Source organism: Fringilla coelebs (genome assembly GCF_963513975.1).
Source record: "Fringilla coelebs genome assembly, chromosome: 8".
Classification (NCBI taxonomy): Eukaryota; Metazoa; Chordata; class Aves; order Passeriformes; family Fringillidae; genus Fringilla; species Fringilla coelebs.
The window spans coordinates 18,444,553-18,465,809 of record NC_140066.1 but is presented as its reverse complement, the minus strand read 5'-3'; the positions used below and the strand labels follow the sequence as shown (position 1 = coordinate 18,465,809).

Sequence of the window (21,257 nt, the reverse complement as noted above, 5' to 3'; positions counted from 1 at the left end):
GCTGTCAGTTCCACAGAAAAATCTTTGTGGTTTTGTAGCTTTAACATAGAATGACGTCAGGAGAACATTCACATTATGGTACAGCTGCAGGGCTTGCTGGTACAGCTGCAGGGCTTGCTTTGTGGACTGCTCAGCAGTGGTTAACCCTGAGGAGACCTAGAGTGGTGCTGATTACAGATGGGGGGTAGCTTATGTATAAGGGACTAGAAAGGCACTGTCATGTTACAGGAGGGGATTCACCAACACTAACTTTGAGTACGGTAAAAGAGTGATTTCTGATGTGGTTTTGGGATAATTTGCCCTGATGACCCATCTCACCTGGCAGCTGTCTACATTGCACCTATCCAAGTCACCAGGAGAAAGAAACTGTCCTAATATTGGCCGTTTTGAGTCTTTTCCTTAGTAACATCTTAAAATGGATTCTAGCCCTTCAGATTCTTAAACCAGTAATTAATTAGGCTGGCACACTGCTGCCTTTGGTTCCCAGAACTAGGCAAGAAGTTACTATAACAGAGGAGATGCTCTAAATCCATAAAGCACCTTGTCTCAGGAGTCTGCTGGCATCTGTCACTTCCAACCTGTCACATATAGTTACTGTCTGGGCAGCTCCCTGGGTAAGAGGGCTCTGCTGTTTCCTTCCTTTGGTGCTCTCCCATATAGTAACTGTATGTGCTGGGAGTGAAACAGTTCCTTTGTCAAATGCAGGGCAGTGCTGTGAATTTACTACTCTACTCTGGGGCAGTGGAGATAAGGAGGCAGATCAGAACAACTTGTGCCTCTAACCACACAGTAGGCTCAAGTGAGAGTCTCAACTCTTCTAAACATGTTTTTAATTTCCAACACAGTGACTTTGGTGTTAAGAAATATCCCCTGTGTTTCTTTCATGATAACTAGTTGAAATGTTGATTATTGTTCCCCTTGCTGGGTTGCTGTTATATGTTCAAGCCTTAGCACATTAGAAACAGAAGAGAATACTTGTTTAAATATGTGCAGTGTTGAAGAGGAAGTGGGACCATGCAAGCAATAGATTAGGCTAACTTGGAAACACTGTGTTTCCCAAGTCTTGTCCTTCCTGTCTCCATCAGCATATTCATTCATCGCTAGTTGTCCTGCATTCTGGCAAAACTACAGCTGGAATAGCTGGAGCTCTCGGTGAGCTGTCAGCTGTACTGACACTGTGTCTGCTCCTGTGCACATGAGCCTGGCTCTTAAGCACCTCACTCCTGCTTCTGGTGTTAATCTTTAATGCTGGATCTTACAATGAGCTGGAGGGCAGTCAATTTGTTAATGTGCTGACTTTGACCAATCCAGTTAAATTTTCATATTGCATCTGTTAGGATGTTCAAGGATACTTTATAGTCAGAGTCCCTGTTAACTCTTGGATGCAGTCAAGTCCCACTGGGCAAGACTGAGTTTTGCTCATATATAAAGAATATGGTAAAGGGGAGATGGGATGCAAGAGAAAAAGAATTTCAAGATTATCCTTGCCATATTTTAAATCAGATTTCAGTTTCAAAATACCTGTTTTCTGTTGAGATAGCAACTCCAAGATAAAGAGCAGCAATACAGCTGAACATGATCCTGTATTGGGCAAATCTGCTGGGCAGTTACAGGTAGTTGTTGTGCCCTAGGTAACATCTGCTGTACAAGAGAGAGGTATTCCAGTATAAAGTCAGTGTAACTTCATACTTTCATATCTCAGTTGCATAAGTTCCCATTAGACAACCCAGGTCACAGTTATTTCCTTATGTTGTAGTTGGCCTAGACACAGTTCTTATGTCTGCAAAAACATACAATAGTTTTTGAGAAAAACCTGCAACATTTCACAGTTCGATTCAAGTACCATGATTTTCTTTCCTTACCTTTATTATGTAATAAGAATAGTAAATTTCTTACTTTTTCTGTGCAGGAGCAGTAAGCTACTCAAACAAATGTGTATGCTGTGGTCTTAAAATATTTGAGTTGTACAAAGCCACTTGACAATCTGAACAAAATCAAACCACAATCAAAACCAATAGTACTGTTTCACAGATAAATATATAGGTTTGCTATGTAGGACCAGGCTTCTTAGACCAAATGCATTTCCAGGTGTGCACTTTATAGATTGAGCAGACTCATGTACATATGTCCTCTGTTTATTAACAAGCTGTGGCTAAAGCCGAGGTGAATAAAGGCAGAGTGTCATCTAGCAGATGTAATTTTGTCTTGCTTTCATTTTTGCTATTTCAAACCAGGCCTTTGGCTTGTTCGTACCTACATCCTGCATTGTAAGAAGTCCTTTGGAGGAAAGGCTCAAGAAGCACAGCAACAGAAAATGAAGGGCCAAGGTGCCTAGAGAGAGAATGTCCACCAGTCTCTGAAAAATCAGTGTCTTTCCTATTTCCCAGAACATGCTTTATATTCTGCTATCTTTTGTAATTATGGATGTGGTTAGTTACCCACATTTGTTGTAGAGCTGCAGAGGAAGAATTCTCAACCTGAACAGTACAGATCTCACGATTTCTTCTCTTCTTTGCTTCTGGTCAAGATGTAGCTCTTGGATTTCAGGTTAAGGCTTGGTTTTATTCTAGTTTTTCTTGCTACAAGAGGAAATTTTCTGGACTACTGTTTTGTAACTAAGTGAAGAACAGCAAGAAATCCTTACCACCTTTATCATTACAGTGCAGGTTTTCATATTGAGTGATGTATAATACCTAGGCATGCTTAATGGTAGATTAAATTGTAGACTCAGTACCTGGGAAAGACTGTGGCAAAAATCCTATTGAATTTGAAGAAGTGCTACTAAGAAAGGTTTTTGTCTACCATTTCTGGTCTATGTCCTCAGTGATATGTATACATAAGAGCCTGGTAGATTCAGGTTAATGTAATTTTCAACATTTAAAATAGTTGAAATCTGAGGTTATCAGCAATATTTCGTGAAACTTTTGTCCATTTCCCCAGTAAAATAAGGAAGGTCGTAAAGGGATTATTACTCTTGCATTTAACTCAGATGAACTGATAGCTTTAAGGGCTATTAATAACCATCATTAGCTTCTTACCCTTCACTAGGAATAGCTTCATGCTTACCTGCTTTAAGGGAGAGTTGCTCTATTGTGTGTGAAGCTACAACCCCCTTCCCCTGTTTGGTGGGCAGTATGCTGGCAGCAATGTTTCCTAGGGCATGCAAAAGCAAACAGCTCTCAGGATTTCATGGGAAACAAGGAAACGATGCTGGCATGTGATTGAGGTGGTGTTCTGCGTTTGTTATATCATTGTCTTTTTGAGGGCTTTCTGCCTTCCTCACTGAAGCACTGATGTCTGCTACAAGTTGTTAGTGTTACTGCAGTGAGTGAAGCTCCCTCAGCAATAGCTTTTCACCACTCTTCTGAAAATGTGCAGCAGCCATGCCCTCTGGTGCTGTGATCTCTGCAGATCTCATAAGCAGATCAGGGATGGGTGGGATCAGTGATGGAATGAGAGATCATGAGATGTTGGTGCAAGTCATTTTTGGGCACAGTACTGTTTCTTCTCAGTAGCCTCAACCTGAGAATCAATGCTGAGCTGTCATCAAAGATCACACAGCATTTATCACAGATGCAGATCAATGCTCTAGTCAGATTTAAACCTGCTGATTCCAGCTGATCAGCTGAAACTCCCTTCTGCTCACTTCTCTTGTTTTCTAAGTGCTATGTAGTATTACTGGCTGCTACATGCTCCACAGAGATGCTGTGATTGTTCCTGACATCTCCAGGTACTTCTCAAAGCTGTCATCTGGAAGATACCGAGTGCCTCATTTGTGTGGATGAAATTATGGTGAGAGAGAAGCACATTGTGCTACATCTTCATAAAGTTCTTCTGCCTTTGTAATGATCTCCTGCATCCTGTAACAGGAAAGGCACTATGGCCTATTGATTCAAATAAGCCACATCTTACTGGAAAAGCAGGACTTAGGGGAAAAAAAGCAATTGATGCATTTGCAAGAGTTTGTAGTCATAGATCAGTATTCTCAAGGTAAAGATATGTGCTTTATGTTGTTGAATCTAGAATGACACCTTGAGAGCTGTTTTGAAGGTACAGAAGCACTCTGACTTTCTCCATTCACTTTTTGGGCTTTGAGCTGTGAATGTGGTCTCTGAGTGGCTGAATTTGGTCCAGATACTCAGGCTTTGTAAGGCTCTGTGTGCGTGTGTTTGGTTTTCCTTGCCCATTAAACTAAATCATTCATTAAGCAACCAGGCTCTAAATCCTTTGTGAATTTCACCCCTTTTATTTTTTGTACTGTGATTTGTGTGTTTATGTCATATATTAACATAGGGCCTGGTATTTTTCCTTTTTGAAGTTTGCTTTGTATCAAAACTGGCTAACTATGGAAGGGTTTTTGTCTGAGTATTCTTTATCTCTTCTGTGAGAAGCAGAATATACTTCTCCTGCTGTACTTCTTGTAGGCATAGGCTCAGAGTGGGTGGGAATTGTGAAGACCTTTCCTGACAATTCAAATCTTGGTTTTTACTTCAGGTGTTTATCAATGGATCATAAAGCATTTCTCAGAAAAAGTTACACTTTCCACTCTTCCTGCCTCTTGCCAGCTTAAGGGCTTTCTTCTACTGTCCCATGTGTTCCTGGCAAGAGCATGACTTACTTTGGCTTTGGTGTGGTACCTGGAAAACTGTCAAGAAGCACACAGAGTGAAGCCAGGCCTGAATTAAGCCAGGTCTGTAATCTGGGATTTGTTTTTGTTTTACCACCCTGCTAGATAGCATTGGGCAAATCCTTTGGCTTCTTGTGCTATCCCAACTCCCATCTGTGAAAGAGGGCTGGCACTCTTGACTAGCCTTATGAAGGACTTCAAGTGTATGGATAAAAGCTGAGCAGCTGGAAGCCTTTGTCACTAGGTCTTTTGAAATGTCTGCTTTGCCAAAGTCCCAGTCCACAGACACTTGTGCTGATGGCCCAAAGCAGAACATGGTGGGCATGGGGTGTGTGGAGAGCAGAGGGGTGCCTGCTGGGAGTGAGCGTTGCTTCATCTCAGTCGTGGTGAATGTGCAAAATGTAGTGACTTTCCTGAATTTCTTCTGCTCTTATTGTGCTTAATTGCAGGGTGAGAAGCTGGTCCTCTCAAGCTCTACTCTTGGAAGCTAGCACATGCTGCTTCCCAGCAAACCCCAGTGAAAGGGGAAGAGAGGAGACAGGAAGTGGGATGGGATGGGATGGGATGGGATGGGATGGGATGGGATGGGATGGGATGGGATGGGATGGGATGGGATGGGATGGGATGGGATGGGATGGGATGGGATGGGATGGGATGGGATGGGAGCTGCTCCTGCTAGAGCTGTCCTGACAAAAAAGTCAGATCATGCTGTTTGATTCTGCATTGTGTTTGTCTTGGAGTGTGTACAGCACGTGTGTGTGAGGAAAGGAGCAGATGGCTGCTGAGTAGGGATGAATTACAAAAGGAAAAGTGTGGGAAGTAGTTTCTGAAAGGATTTTGAGGGAAAAGAAAAAACTCTTTCTTTTAAAAATTCAGTAAACATTATGAAAACTAACAGCAGTAGATACAGCAGCAGAATTTTAGGTAGTGATTTTAGAGAAGAAGCTTCAGCAGTTTCAGATTTTGCAGTTTGCTTATAATCACTCGTTTGTTTACAATCTCTGTTTTGACTTTGCTTATTGCATGTGAACTCCTTACTTTGATGTCTCGAGACCAGAAACTTTGAGTTAATGATTATGATCTCTAGCAGTTGCATTAACTGAATTTTAAACCACCTCTCCGATATTAACAAAATCTGTCTGGCTTTTATTAGCAGCTCACTTAGGCTGAGAGTCATTCTTCAGGAAATACTGTGTTCCAAAAGTGCTGATGCAGTTTAATTACACTATAGTTGTGTACGCTTTGGTGGTGTTTTGCAGGTCTGTTAATGTTTCTGGTGTATGTTAATGTGCAACAGCTTTCCATAAAGGGAGCCCTGGATGCGAGCTCGTGACTTTGGAGTTTATTTTTCTTTTCTTCCCTGGCAGGAGCATGCTTGTTTGTTTGCCTTCTAATGGGATGTGTGTGTCAGTCATGATCCCACAGTGATGTATATGCGCATATAAATACCTGTGTTGATGAAATCACCACAGCTCCACAAAGACATTAGTCAAGACTTGATGGTAGTGTGCAGTGATTTTCATCATCCATTGGCTATACTGTTTCTTTCAAGTGAGGCTGTCAGATTCCTGTAAACTGATTTTTAAACTTTGCTGTTCATTAAATATAATTTCTGTAAATGAGACACCCCAGAAGTACAGATGGTTTTTCTTCCCGTAGGATGTTTTGCCTCATGCATTGATGCATAAGGAATGACTTCGTTGATTTGATCTTTCAGACAGATGTGTTTCTTTGCCTGGTAAAATAAAGTAGGTTGGGTTTGGGGTTGTTTTTTAGGGTGTTTTGGTTTGGGTTGTTTTGAGAGAAGAAGGAAGACTAACAATTCTGCCAAGGATGCATGGTGTAGTACCCTTAATGTACTTGAACCTCAGGGAGTTTTAAAACTATATCTAGTTTTAAGCTGCTGATTCCCCTTAAACGCTGAACCCCAGTGTTTTATAGTTAAAACTTCAGCAAAATTATATGTAGGCTTAGATTTGCACCTTGAACTTAGCTAATTCTACTTGGCCTTTATGCCACGTATAAATAATTCTTGACAGGGCCAGGGGAAGTTGTTCTTCAGAAGCTGCTCCTCCCTGCTTTGCTGAAATCTAAGCTGTTAGGAGTACAACCTTCTGAGTCAATAATCCTCACACCTAGAAACAAAATCCACCTTTGGGATTCATTTAACTTCTCTTGGTCCCAGAAGTGATGGTCTCTCATCTGCTACTAAGCATGTTTCTCTCTGGCAGATGACATAGCTCCTGTTTTAGGAAATTTCTTGTGGAGATTTTTGCATGACAGGCACAAGTCAAAGCATACTTTTATTACTGAGCAAGCCCGTGTGTGTATTCTGTGAGGTCAGTGGTTGAAATTCAGAATTTCATTTTTTAGGAGTCAAGAATTGAATTCCAAAAACAAAGGAAGGAGCAGAAATCACCTATTTGTCAAGGTTTAAGTTTATTTACAGCCCAGTCCTCTCTTCCTGTAAATAAGCACTACTTTGATGTTGATGAAAATGAGTACAACTGGCCTGTTAATAATGTTTTCATGTGCTTGAATGTAGACCTCATTTGATTCCTTGTGCACCTGGACTACAGGTGGCTGTTAGTGTCAGAGAGAGGGTTGTCCTTGAGTCTGCAGCATTTGACTTCCCCCCCTTGCTAAGTGAGCACTGCATGTTTCCACCATGTTCTTTAAGGGCACAGCATTTCTGATGTTCCTGGAGGCGGGATTCTGAGGCTGTGTCACCGACTGCTTTGCACACATGTTGTGCATCTGTCAGGGTAATTGGAAGTAGGTGTGTTTCGCACAGATATTCATATACTCAGATTCTATGAGTGTGGAAGCAATTTTCGGTGTATTTTTAAGATTAGAACATTTTTAGTAATAGGTTTGCATCTTATGCTTAGATTTTTCAGAGACCTTAAAGTAATGAAATGGGATGTACATCTGAATGTTTTGTGTAACCTACTGAGGTCTGTATCAAAGCTGGATTTGGAGTCACAGATTTCCAGTGTGCCTCACTGCCTTGGAGGATAATTGTATCTCCTACTCTTTGGTACTTACACCTTGGAAAATCACTGCTTTAGGTCTCACAGATGTAGAAGTATTTATGGTTATTTTTATGTAAAAAGTCAATCCATTTTTTTCTAACTCTCAAGTCAAATTCACTCTCTAGTTTGTAGTTGTGTTCATTAGTTAAGTGTATTGTATGTAATATCTCGTGATAATTATGGATTGGCATAAAAATTCTTATAAGAAACATGAGATTATCCTTTTCCTAGAATTTAGAGAGAGGAGCCTAAAAAAGATGTTTTAAAAGTTTAAAAGAGACTGATCTTGATGTTTTTGAGTATCACCTAATCAATTGACTTATTTTTCCTGTAAAGTGGAAAAAAGTGGAGCAGCCTTGAGCAGTGGAGCAGCATTGATAGCTTTTGCTGTATGGAAAATTGCTAATCAGAACTGTTTTAGCCAGCTGTGACTAGATGCACAAACCCCGTGTCAGTTGTCAAGTTTCTCCTGGCAATCGTCTGCCTGTCTATTTCTAGTAATATTCCCAAGCAGTAGATGCAAGAGGAGGTATGTGATAGGTTGTTCAGGTTGAAACAAGGTGTGTTTACCTCAGACAGTGGCTTGTGTGATACTTTCTTGCTTCAGTTTTTAATAATACCAGTGAACGCTTATGATTGATCGCAGAGAATACGAAAGAGTTGTTTGGGCTTGGATTCCCTGCAGTATTCTTAGGTATGTTTACTGTTACTCAGATGGCTGAAAGCACGTTATTTGGGTAAAGATTGCAAGGCAGCCTTGTATGCAATGAAGTGAAACATTTGCTAATTTTTGCATCTTAATTTCTCTGAGCGGGTTAACTTAACAACAGTTAAGCAACTTCCTTCTTCATGAAATATTGGAATGTGAGGTCCTCTTTGGCTGCTAACAAGCTTCAGCTACTCCAGATACACTGGAGTTACTGAAACATCCACAGGCAGATTTGTGGTAGTGACCCCTAAACAGAGGTGTTTCTGTTTTCATGCTCCATGGCTGGGATATCTGGGAGAAGTGAAGCACAGCTACTGCATACCTGTAAACTTTAAACCATAGCCATTTTAAGTTAAGTAGTGAGAAGGGAAGCGTTAGGGTAGCTCATGGGAACATTAGCAAATTAGGACCACTGGGTACTGCCAGTGCTGATTTGTGCTTAATCTAAAAAAAGTTATGTTCTCTCTTACAGCTGGGAATAGGACTGAGCTGGTTCTCTTCTGTGATTAATACAAAAAACTTGACTATTTGTCTTATAATTGCTCCAAATCAGCTAGAAAAAAAATCTGTATCACTATACAATGATGAAGTTCATGCAGAAGGGGAACAGGCACGTTGGAGTACAGATTAAAGTTTTAAACAAAACACCTATTGTATGTTTTTAATATGCAAATCATAATATACACACCTGTATGTCTGTATATACATCCTTCCCCTGTACTCAGCACTGGTGAGGCCACCCCGTGAGTGCTGTGTCCAGGGCTGGCCCCTCAGTTTGGGAAGGACGTTGAGACCGCTCGAGTGTGTACAGAGGAGGCAACGAGGCTGGAGAGGGGCTGGGAACACAAACCCTGTGAGGAACCACTGAGGGAGCTGGGGGTGTTAGCCTGGAGAAAAGGAGACTCAGAGGTGATCTTACCACTCTCTGCAACTCCCTGAAAGGTGGCTGGGGTCAGGTGGGGCTGGTCTCTTCCTCCAGGCAGCACTGACAGAACCAGAGGACACAGTCTTACGCTGTGCCAAGGGAAATATAGGTTGGGTATTAGGAAAAAGTTTTTTAGAGACAGAGTGATAAAGTTCTGGAATGGTCTGCCTGGGGTGGTGGTGGAATCACCATCACTGGATGTGTTTAAAAAAAGCCTGGATGTGGCATTCAGTGCCATGGTTTAGTTGAGGTGTTAGGGCATGGGTTGGACTCAGTTACCTTGAAGGTCTCTTCCAACCTGATCATTCTGTGTCTGTGTTATAGATATATCTATTCTATATATACATATATGTGTAATTTTTAGACACTGGTAATAAAGGATTGATTGTCCTAACTCCTAGCTAGAGTCAACATAAAAGTATCGCCTCCCACCCCCAAAACCATTCATTGAAAATGGCTTGTTTTATTGTAATGATTCCTTTGAAATTTGTGACATTGAAGGCCAGCAGGGTTGGCCACATCTGACTTGGAATTACCTGTGTTATGTTGCATGTAGCTACCCCTGTACCTTGTATTTGTAACTCATGGTGTTTGGAAGTGGCACTTTAGCTTCCAGCTTAGATTTGAAGAGGAAAGGTAAAGCTGCTGTCTTGGTTTGTAGTTTGTTTCTATGCCAGCCACCATCACAGTGCACAGAAGTGCTTTGCCTGCTAGTTGCTAGCAACTCTTTCTTGAGTAATTGAAACAGCCTCCTAAATTCTGCTTTTGGACCTGTGTGTTGAAAACAAATGAGGTCATTTACTTTATCTAAAAACTTACAGATAAAATTCTGGAGTCTCACCCAGTAGGGTGTTTCCTTCAGGATTGTAAATGGGGCAGGGGGAATGAGGGATGGAAAGGTATCCTCTTGGGGCCTCTCTTGTCCTGTTTGAAAGTAAGGTTAGGACGCTGGAAGAGCAAGGGTCTTAATTACAAGGCATGCTGTGCTGCTCTTGCTGGTAGGGTTTCAGTGGGTTTCCAGTTTTTGTCCTCTCTGTTTTTCAATGCTACGTTGGCAGCTCAGAGGGAAAATGGAAAATTCTGCTTGCTCTAATGCAAGGGTGAATGGCATTGACCCTGTCCTCAAACCCCATTCAGGTTCTCATTTTCACTTGTCTCTTCTCTACAGCTTTCTACAGCTAATCTTCGACTGCACTTCTGCTTTGTAAGCTGAAACCCACATAATTTGCAGTCACAGCTTGCGTGACTTCAGCGAAAATAAAAGGCAATTTTAGTACTGTGGGTTTTTTACCCCAAATCAGTTTCACATGCTCTGTATCTGTGAAGTGTTTGTAAGCCTCATCAGCCTGCTAAGCTTGTGTCACCTGTATATATAACTGGCAGAGAGTTTCCTATGCCTTTTTTAATTAACTTCCATATTATTATTGAAAATATTGACTGATTCCTGGCTTAGCACCAGTCTTGTGGAAACAGCAGGGACGTCTTAATTTGAGAAGGCCAACATCAAATCTGTCATCAGTCAGATCTTCACCAATGGAACATGTTTTATATCAGTATCATTTGTTCCATTTTTAGATGGAAACATTTGAGAAGAGAAATAGAAGGAAACACTGCTCTATATAAGACGTAGTAAAGGTGGGAGTTCTACCAAGCTAAAACAGACCTTTAGGGAAATATTAATAGGAGACAACAGACTGGCAAAAAAGCCCCACCCAACAGATGGGGTGAGCCTGATTGCAATTTGGCAGCACTTCCTCCCAGTCACATCCTGAGCGCAGCTGCTGTAGGAGATGTTTCTTCTGCAAGAGTTAGTGGGGAGAATTTCAGGAGTGGGTAATGTGCCCAGGTATGAGAGTTTCATTTAGTGCTTGTTCTGGGTGTTTTGGAGCCTGAATAAGTAATGCCGTTCTGAAAGATGCATTTTAAGGGTTACTAGAATGAACTGACTGAAGTGTATAGGACCTTGCAGTTTCCATGGGGGGCTGGGCCTTTCCCCTGAATGCAGGGGGGGGAGAAAGAGAGACAGCTTGTATGTCTGGGCTGTGTTGTCCCCTCAGAGCTTCAGTTCCAGCTGGATCATGTTCAGGCCAGACTGTTTAATCCTGGGGTTTTTCCCCTTATCATCTATAAACCTCTGTTTCTTCTTGAATGTAGATGCAACAAAGAGCACTGCTGCTGTTCCTAGATTTATGAGCATTTTGAACTGCCCCCAGTCCAGCCAGTTCCATGCTGAGCATGACTGATGGCAGTGCTTATCTCCTGAAAGCCTTCCCAGCTTCAACCTCTGTCCAGCCCTGCTGCTCTGCTTCCAGACTGCCAGGAATCCCCACGCTGTCCCCAGGAGTGATCAGGAATTCGTATAGATTGCGCTGCATCTCCAGATTCAATTATTTGCTTTCAAGAGCTCTGATATCTAGGTCTAAATATTTTAGCAGCTTGGTTAGTTTCAGTTGGACCTTTGTAACACAAGCCCACCTGTAAACATCTAGAAAATAAATAATAACTACTATAGCCCAGCAATTCCTTAAAGGCTTCTCTTTGACCTCTCTCTACCTCTGGTGCTACAGCTGCTCATTTAAAGGAACTACTTTAGAAGTGCCATCCCACAGCACCTCATCCAGTAAAACCCAGCTATCTTTCCTCTCACCCCCTTTGAAATGCACTCTCATGGTTTATCCTCTTCAAGATGATGTTCCCTGTGGTCTCACTGCTCACCAGGAACTCAGTAGCAGGCTCTGGTGCTCCCATGCCATCTGTCCCAAGAATGATGGGGGGGTACCCAACTGGAACACAAGAAGTATATTGTTAAAGTCCTTTTTTTTCACACTGACTTCTCTCTGCCTACCTGTAGTAAACCTGAGGCACACCCAAGTCTCTGGATTGCAGAGTGAAGGAAGGCAGATGAGATCAGCCCATTTTTTATAGCCTTTCTGGTTTTCAGCAGAGTCATTAGGACAGAAATAACTAAATCTGACGTTCTGGTTTATAACTAGAATTTTTGGGGGTGTTTAATGCACCCTGGACCCTATGCCTGTTGTCTTCCTTCTGGTGAATTCTCCTTGCATATTTGGGTAGGTTTTAGTAGTTGTGATTTTTGAATCTGATGGGTTGTTTTTTGGGGTGAGTTATTTTTGGTGGTTTTTGGTTTTCCGTTGTTTTGGGGATTTTTTTGGAGAGACTTTTGAGGAAGCTCATACAGTTCCTCTTCATAGCAAAGTTCTGGTTTTTACCTTTTTCTCCTAGATTTCTCAAATGTTCATGAAAGTGACCTAACTAGTTCCTGCCTGTGCGGTTTTTGTTGGGGAGAACTTGTGTGCAGTGCACTGATCTGAAGTCTGTTCTATTTTATAAGGCCAAAAAGCAAAACAGAGTCAAAAACGTAGATGTGAGGGGAAACAAAAGCCTTACTGAGCCCCATATGCCCCTTACTTGCTTGGCCATTTCATTTCATGTTCAACCATCCAGTTTTTGATAGTCTGAATTGGTTTTTGTGGATTTGGATTTTTTGGTGGGGTTTGTTTTGGTTTTTTCTGTAGTCAGTCTTTTAATGCTTTTTTGAAAAATTCTTCAGGTCCTACTGTTATACCTCCCTCTTGTTTTATAGTTGCATTATTAACACCCCCAGTATTTGGGTAAGCAGCTCTTAATTGCTTTGCAGCATTGTGAATTGCCTGTTGCAGTATTTGAGTTAGACACAGGCATCAACAAAAGTCAGCTCCTACCAACAGGTACTGCTGTCTTTCTGCCTTTTCCATAGAAGTATGGGTTGGAAGAGTGGCTTATGTGTAATTTGTTAACACTTGGTACAGTTTGGAGACTGGTGCTAATTAAATTAAAAACGGCTAGAAAATCTTCACTACTTTTTTCTACTGTGAAATTCACATGCACTTGGAGAAACATCTGCAGGATCAAAGTTCATTAGCTTGTTCAGAGTGTTCCTGATTGCTGGAACTCCCTTCAGCCTTGTTTGTTTGGAAAATGTCTGGTGTATCACTGCATCTGCACAGCCTGCAGTGTTTCACAAGCCAGAGAGGAGCAGAGCAGTGCTTGCACAAGCATGATTATGGGAATGCACAGACAGGAAACGCTGCCTGGTATTTAACATCTCCTTAAGCTATCTTTTCCCGTTACACTTTTTGCCATTCAAATTGGTTCTCCCTTCCCTCAACCCTCCTTTGAGGCTAGGCTTGGGAAACATCCATCAGCTGTTCCTGGGCAGTACCAACTGAGATGTTAGTAAACTAGGTGCTTGGACACACAGAAACTCCAGAGAGAATAACAAGCTGAAAATGTGAGGTGAATTGCCCCTGGCTCTGACTGTCCTGTGGCCAGGGAAGGACCATAAGTGCTCATCCGCTAAGAGTGCATCTGCTGCTTGAGGTGTGCTGCAGAGAACTGACCCGCTTCTCTGCTGTTATTTTACTGATCAGGGATAACTAATCTCTTTGTACTGCAGGTTTTAATTCAGAATAGTTGGGGTTTTGTTCACCCAGACATCAAAGAAGTTCTGACTGGCAGCTCAGAAATTTGTGTAAGGTCTGAAAGGAGGATTTATAGGAAATGAGCAGATGGTCTAGTAGAGAATTTCCCCAGGAGGCTGCAGTTATGGGAGAAACTAAATAGACTGTACAAAATTTGACTGTAAAATTAACTGGCCAGCCAGTAGCTAAATACTTAACCAAAATGATTCAGCTTGGCCCCTAGCATAAGCATGTAATGAAGTGATACGTCTGTAAGCTTACTCTACACACATTATTTCAAGTTTCACCTAATAAGTGCCCATGAATGAAAGATGATTTTGCTAAGCACTGTTCTTGCTGTGGCGAGGCCTTTCCTGCATCTCTTCCTTTCACACTGGCTACATGATTATTCAGGCATGCAAGAGAAGGCTACAAAATGTTGCTCATGTTCGGCTGAATGCCTTGAATTTTTAAACTGCTCTTTTTTAACACATTGGTTAGATTGCAGTATTTGAGAAAAAAACCCCAGCTTGCTTTATTTCAGGATGCAAGACTCAAGAGTATGTTAACTCTAAGTAGTTAAATGTCACATGTCCCTTTAAAAAAATCCATGAACTCAAGTCATTTCAGAGTTGCTTGCCACATGGCTTTTGACTTTCAATATTCTTGTTTCCAATGTGGGTTTTTTTTCCTGATGCTCTGATACATAGAAACTGGAGATCTTGTACAGGAGTGGACATCTATAAATGGACAAGCAGTTTTTGTCAAATATATGGATGAATTAAAAAACTGGTTGAGCTCATTATTCTTTAAAAACCTGGGAAAACACTTTTTTTTTTTTTTTAGGTAAATCCCTGTGAAGCACTCTCTTTAGAAGGCAGATAGGTTTTAATTGTCTCATTACATTTTAAGTTGGATATGCAGTGGAGAGAATGGTCTAAGAGATGGTATGCAGTAATAAAATGTGTTTAATTACTGTCATGCTCATCTGTTTATGTTCTGGTTTGCTTCTCCCAGAAACTTACACATAACACCTGGTGTCACGGGGGCAGTACCGTGGGCCACGTGCACACATAGTTCTGCTGAGAGTTCACTGGTGTCACAGTGGTGCAGAACGTAATTACACCGTATTTCTCTTCCAGCTTGTTGTGTTTGCATAATTCTTTGTAACGGTAGTAATACACCTATTGAATTTAGAAACCAGCCTGCATAACCTTTCACCCAACCTCCTGAAGTACTAAGAGGAAGAGGGTAAATATCCAAAGGGCTATGTGAAATTTTTAACTGAGCTTAGATAACATGCTTCCCTTTATAGAAGCCTTAGAAATGTGTATTTATGGCATGATTTTCCCCCTCCCCTCCAGCAAATCATGTCCATTAGCCTCAGAGTTAAAGCCTTTGAAAAAAGGAATCTCAGAATTCAACACTATCTTCCAGATATGAAAGAAAACATCTGGGTAGTGAATCCACAGCAGCCCAAGTTCAGCTAAGGCAGAAGTTTGATTGCTAATAAGATGTAGCCCTTTTGGCTTCCTTTGCAGAGATAGAAGCTCTCTCTATAAAGTAGTTCTGCATCTGTCGTGTGCAGCCTGATTGCTTACCTGGCCTACAGGGCTGGATTTATGTAGAGCCCCTGCTTTCTCACCATAGGAAGCTTCTTGGTTCCCACATTTTAAATCATAATGGAGGACCCTGAAGGAAGACATTAAGGCCTCAGTTTTTAAATGTTAAGATACTTTGCCTCCTTGAGGTTTGTTTGAGCTGATAATGCTTATGTGGATATGATTTTGCATTGGAGTTTTTATTTTTTAAAAGGAGTATTCTGTTGGGGGGAGGGGGAACCAGCGAGTTACTGAGTGCACAGGATATGGGACAGCTGTGTTGGATGAGACAAAAGGTCTGTCTGGTTCAGGGTGTTGTCCTTGACCTTGAATAAGAGGGAGAACATGAGTAATGGAGTATTTTCATAGTGATCTTTGCCACCAGATTTGTACCATGTAACTTTGTGGTAAAACTGCATTTTGAATGGGGTGCAGTCCTCTGAAGACTTCAGTTTAAAAGTGGATGTGGCAAGAACTGATGAGGGTAAAAAGATGGAGTTGGTCTGTAAAGAAAGTGCAGTTGATGGAAAGGTAAATCCCCTTCTGTGCCTTGTGGTGAGAGTATCACATTCCTGAAGTCACAGGGTATCACAGCAAAAGCTCAACAATAAATGTAACTGTCTGGATAATGTCATCTAGAGAGACATAAGTTTGATAAGTTTATGAGCTTTGATCCATGCAGGAACGAGGTGAAAGAGGAGTCCTTCCAAAGTAACAAGCAGTCATAACTGAGCTTCAGATGACTCCAATATTTTGAATATACCTTTCTGTTTCTAGTCTCTGTTGTCTTCATCTTTTCTTTTTAATCTTTTGTGTGAATTGAAGGTAGAAAGCAGGAACTGCCTCTTCAGTTTAGATGTGACCTGAGACATGTGATTTCAGACCTGTCTAGAGAATTAAGTTATGCACAAACTGAAGAGCCATGGTTCAGAATTTAGGAAGCTGCATGAACTCTCTAACTGTAAATCACAGAATCATTTAGGCTGGAAAAGACCTTGGTATCATTGTGTCTAGTGATTAACCTAACACTTCCAAGTCTACCTATAAAACACAGCCCTGAGCACTATGTCTTTTAAATACCTCCAGGAATGGTGACTCAATCACTTCCCTGGGCAGCCTGTTCCACCACCTAACAACCTTTTGGTGAAGAAATTTTTCCAGATAGCCAATCTAAACCTCCGCTGGTGCAATTTGAGGCCATTTCCTCTGGCCCTAACTCCTGTTGCTTGGGAGACTGACAAGCCACATTTCCTTTACAGGAAACTAATGGCTTTTGAGAGCCTTGTCAGTTGTGTTTGGACAGCAGTGTCACTTGGATTGCAGTGGGTAACTGATACAGGAATGCCAAATAACTTGATGTGTATCTAACAACGAAATTGAAACAAAATAATTCTGAGAAATAGACCCGAATGTACAAGAAACGTTTGCTTATTGCAATAACTGTAAAGTGTTTGCAAATAAATGACTTGCGAATTACTCTTCTGTTTTTTCACTCATTGGAATATCTGAAAATTATTTTTGTAGTTGACTTGAAAAATTTTACTGACATAGCAAATTTTTTTGCTTAAGAGAATAAGTATGTGTATGTGAACTTATTCCCCATATTAATTCACCCCCTAAGTTCTCCTGAACAATTTTTTTTCTGTAAACAGTCAATTGAACTCACCAACTGCAGTAAGCATTTTTTTCCACCTTCTGTTTTCAGTATTATTTTCTGGTCTGTCACATTCTTTTGCTGTCTTCAGTGTTCTTCTTTACACAGCTTCTCTTGCATCACAGCCCTTAAAATTAATTACTAAAAACCTGAATTTACAAGTGTTATGTTGTCCCAGAGAATGATTCTGTGCTTATCATGCCTTCTTTGAGTTGTAGCTGTGTACTTTCATTAAAGAGAAAAGAAAATCACCAGCTCTGTTTGACTAATGAGGAAAGAAAATGGATCTGGAAGGGTCATCCTCCTTGCTCTTTGGACATTTGGAGAATTGTTATGCTTCATAGCACAAAAATTGCTAAGGATTGCTGTGGGGAAGCAGGGAGAGGTGGACATCAGCTGCTGCAAGGAATGGAGCATGTTCATAGGAGCTCTCATGCATTATTCATCACAAGCTCTTTTCACTGTAATCAGCTGGAGGAAGTAGTTAGTCTAGTTTAAGCTACACTAGTATTTATATTTAGGCGACTTAAACAAGCCCAGGCAAGTACTGCACCAACTCTTTCTATTCATGTGCAACCAAATGTAGGGCACACTGCAGCTCTGCTTAAACCCCTCTGTCTCTTTAGCCTGAAGAACAGGAGTCAATGCAACCAGGAAAAGCTGCACTGAGGATACACACGTGCATTCATGCTGGAAAATGAAGCTTCAGGTAGGAGAATGTCTTGTCAGCACAGGGATGCTCTTGAGCCCTGCAAGATAAATGTGTGTCAGGGCAGCCTCTGTCAAGGGAGGCTGCTGGAGAGGTTCCTCCTCAGAGTGCTACCTGAATGATCCCTTTTAGTGTCATACTTTGTTCAGTTCTAATTATGAAGATGCATTATTTTCTTATATCATGTTTCCTTTATTCACATTGATATTCTTCTAAAGGTGCTGGGGTTTAAAAAGGGAGACAACTTGCTGGTTTTTGGAAATTTTTGAGTTGTTTTTCTTTAAGGTAGCTTTTTAATTTTATTGGTTATTTAGCACTTCAGTTTGTGGGGAGGGTAACCATAAGAGATTCTGTTAAAACACAGCTGGATGTGATAAGCCTTAAGCTCCAATGTGTCCTTTCAGAGGGTCTGTGTTTGAATGGCTGCAATATTTGCTACTTTTTAAAATTTGCTGAATAAAGATGCTTGTAAATAGGAGCTTCTGTTCTCAAAGCATATCTGCATTTTCCAATGTTACCAGTTGCTCTAAAAGAATTCCATAGTCTGTCTTTGCAAGCTTTGTATGTTTAGATTATTAAGGCTCTAGCAATACTGTAATTCAGTTTTAGACAAAGAAAGGGATTTTGCAAAACCTTATGGAACAATAACAAAGGGTCTTTGTTCTGTTCTGTGAGCATTATTTGCTGTGTCATGTGTGGGTTTGTGCACATGTGTGAGAGGGAGGTACGCAAACACAATCTCATTTGGCAAGAATGTTCAAATGTTATTTGCTTTGTTTGTCTGAAGCGTGCCTTTGTGTGTGTGTGTGTGTGTGAGCTGCTTCTGGCTGCGAGCTGCACTGTGTGGATTTGTGTCCTGCCTCTTGGGGATCTGCCTGAGCTTTGGAGAGATTGGCATTTATCTATCTATTTGTTTGTTTATTTATTTATTTTAGTGGGCCGATAAACTTGACAGTGCAAAGATCAAGAGTCATTGCTAGACAACTCGGGCAAAATCGTGCTTTGCTGTGCAGATGAGTTGTTTTCTTTTCAAAATGATAGCTTGAAGTCCAGTCCAGGATTTAGTAAATAAGCATTGCTGGTGGAAGCAAAAATTGTCAGCTTTATGTGAAATCCTCCAGGAGATTAATGGTCACATGTTTTTGGTGGAGCTTAAATGTATGCTGCCTGCCAGTATGTTGTCTTCCAAGATGACTTGATCACCTAAATAAAATTTGCAGGTACATAAGACTATGTTGTTTAGTGACATTTCTTTTGTGCCTTCTAACAGTTGGGAATTACAGGATTTTGTCCCACACATTATTGGTCTGTGGCTTTGGTAGGGGGACACATGTATGCTTTTGGTAGTCCTAAATAACTTGAAATGTTGACTCCAAAACTTTAAAAGCTTGTTTTGACTTTGTGTGAAATTATTTCAAATATATGTGCTCTGCATACACTGCGAATTGCTCTCCTACTTGAATTTTGCAGATGCTTCAATATTTGCCATAAGATAGAGAGTTGGCAGTCTAATATTCTATTACAACTGAATGTATGACCTTTCAATGTGTAAGACCCTTTTTTCATGGAAGCTGGCTAACAGAATTATTTATCTGATTTTATTGGACTTAAGAGGTCCTGTGCATTCAGTTAATTGACTGAAGTCAGTGGAGGTGCATCCATGATTATGTGACTTAAAGGTTTTTTAACAATGAAGTGCATTTTACTGTTCTGCAGCTCAGTAACACCTAGAGTCCAGAGTTATCTGATCTAATCAGCAGGGTATGGGGAAGGAAGAGTTATTTCTGCACTTGCTTGTGTCATATATTGATAATTTAAAATTAGGTTTTCTAAAAGTTCTTTTCGACTATCCACGTTCAAATTTCATCTGTGCTCAGCCTCCACTCAACTGATTTTATTCATTCTTTTTATAATCAAATACTATCTAATACTATCACTGTAGCACAAAGCCACAATTACAGCAGGGTTTGCAGAGAAGACTCAAACATGTTCACGCTGGCTTAAACCAATTTGGGCCCAGGTGAAAGCGTCATACTTGATGTGTCCTATGGAAGTGGTTGGGTTTATGCCCATGCTTCAGAAGTTTCTCAAAATCTTCAAGAAGCTGAAACATGAGAGACTTGGATGGACTATGATCATAAAATCATATGGATGAACTGTTGATCATAAAATCTCAGTCTTGGAAAGAGAAGTTTTACTCTGATTTTTACAATTTTTTATAATTCAGACATTGTTACAATGATGATAAACTTTCACGTGTCTGAGAATTGTTCTGGATTAAAATATATTCCACATTTGCCTAAGATTTGCTCTATCAGCTAAGAGTGAGAAAAATATTTTAACTGAATAGAGCACTTCAAGCATTACTTAGAGATACAGGAAGGTGAGAGATTGTACTGAACATTTTAAAAAAGGTAATAACTAAGGAAGAAAAGGGCAGAAATCAAATTTTTGTTATTTTTCTGTAGATCACTGTGAAGAGCTGGAATCAAACCAGAAGAGGAAACAACATACCCTCTATTCAGGCTGCAGCAAGCAGCAGGACTGAGACTTATTTGAAAAAACTCCTTACCAGTTTCATCTCCTATCTCAGTGACTCTTTGTAATGGAATATAAAGGCTTCTAATGGAAGAATCAGAAATACAATTAAAATATTCCCTATTTAACAGAAGCAAGAAATGTCACAAGCTGAAATGAGGAGTATATTTATCTTGCTCTTAAAGCAGCGAATGGAAGAGGAGTTATTAGTTATATGATATAAAGGCAGCATCATATTGTAATAGCATTTAAATTAAATCCATCGGTGATGTCCTTGGGAAGAGTAGTAGAAAACAGGGAGGACTCCCTTTTTTGCCAGCAGCAGGGGATGACAGTGCCTGCCTTCCTCCCAAGGGTGTGACTGAGAGGAGAAACAGTGGTAGGGCTGCAGAAGGGAGGGTCCTCTGCACCTCCTTGAGGATGGTGGCATGCCAGACTGGAGACCTCTGCACCTGGGTCTGGTGGAGGTGGGCAAAGAGGTGCCATCATCTCCTTGTGCTTCAGCCTCAACACTGTAATGGGTTTGGCCTCTTCATCATGGGCATGTCTTGGCCACTGGTGGCAAGGGAGGGTCAGTAAAAGGAGGGACCACACCTCCCCAGAATTCCACATCTCATTGTCCAAAAGGTACAGGATGCTCTGATATCTGAGCAGAAACAATTGAAATGCTGTTGTACATTTCTTCCCTCCTGGGAATGACTGTGGAATGGGAAGAATACAGTAGGGATGTGACCTGTGTGAGGTTGGTGGGGACAGAGGGATAGCAGGCAGCCATGTGCATCTCCGTGAACTGACTGCAACTCAAGTGAGTCACGACATCACTGTCAGTACAGACAAACCCAGTCTAAGAGCTGAATGAGCACATTAGTGCAGAGATGTGCCAAGCTGCAGCTGCTTCTCTCTGAGCAAGTCTTGGGTTAAGGGCTGAGTGATGTGCTGTCTTGGCACAGCTCACGTTTGGTCCAGTTTATTTGTGCATTCATATTCAAGTAACAGCAA

At 41.0% G+C, this 21,257-nt stretch overlaps 1 protein-coding gene across 2 annotated transcripts in view; it reads left to right on the top strand.

Moving 5' to 3' along the window:
* MARCHF8 (membrane associated ring-CH-type finger 8) overlaps nt 1–21,257 on the top strand; it is an 88,141-nt gene that overhangs the window by 21,197 nt on the left and 45,687 nt on the right. The window lies entirely within an intron of this gene.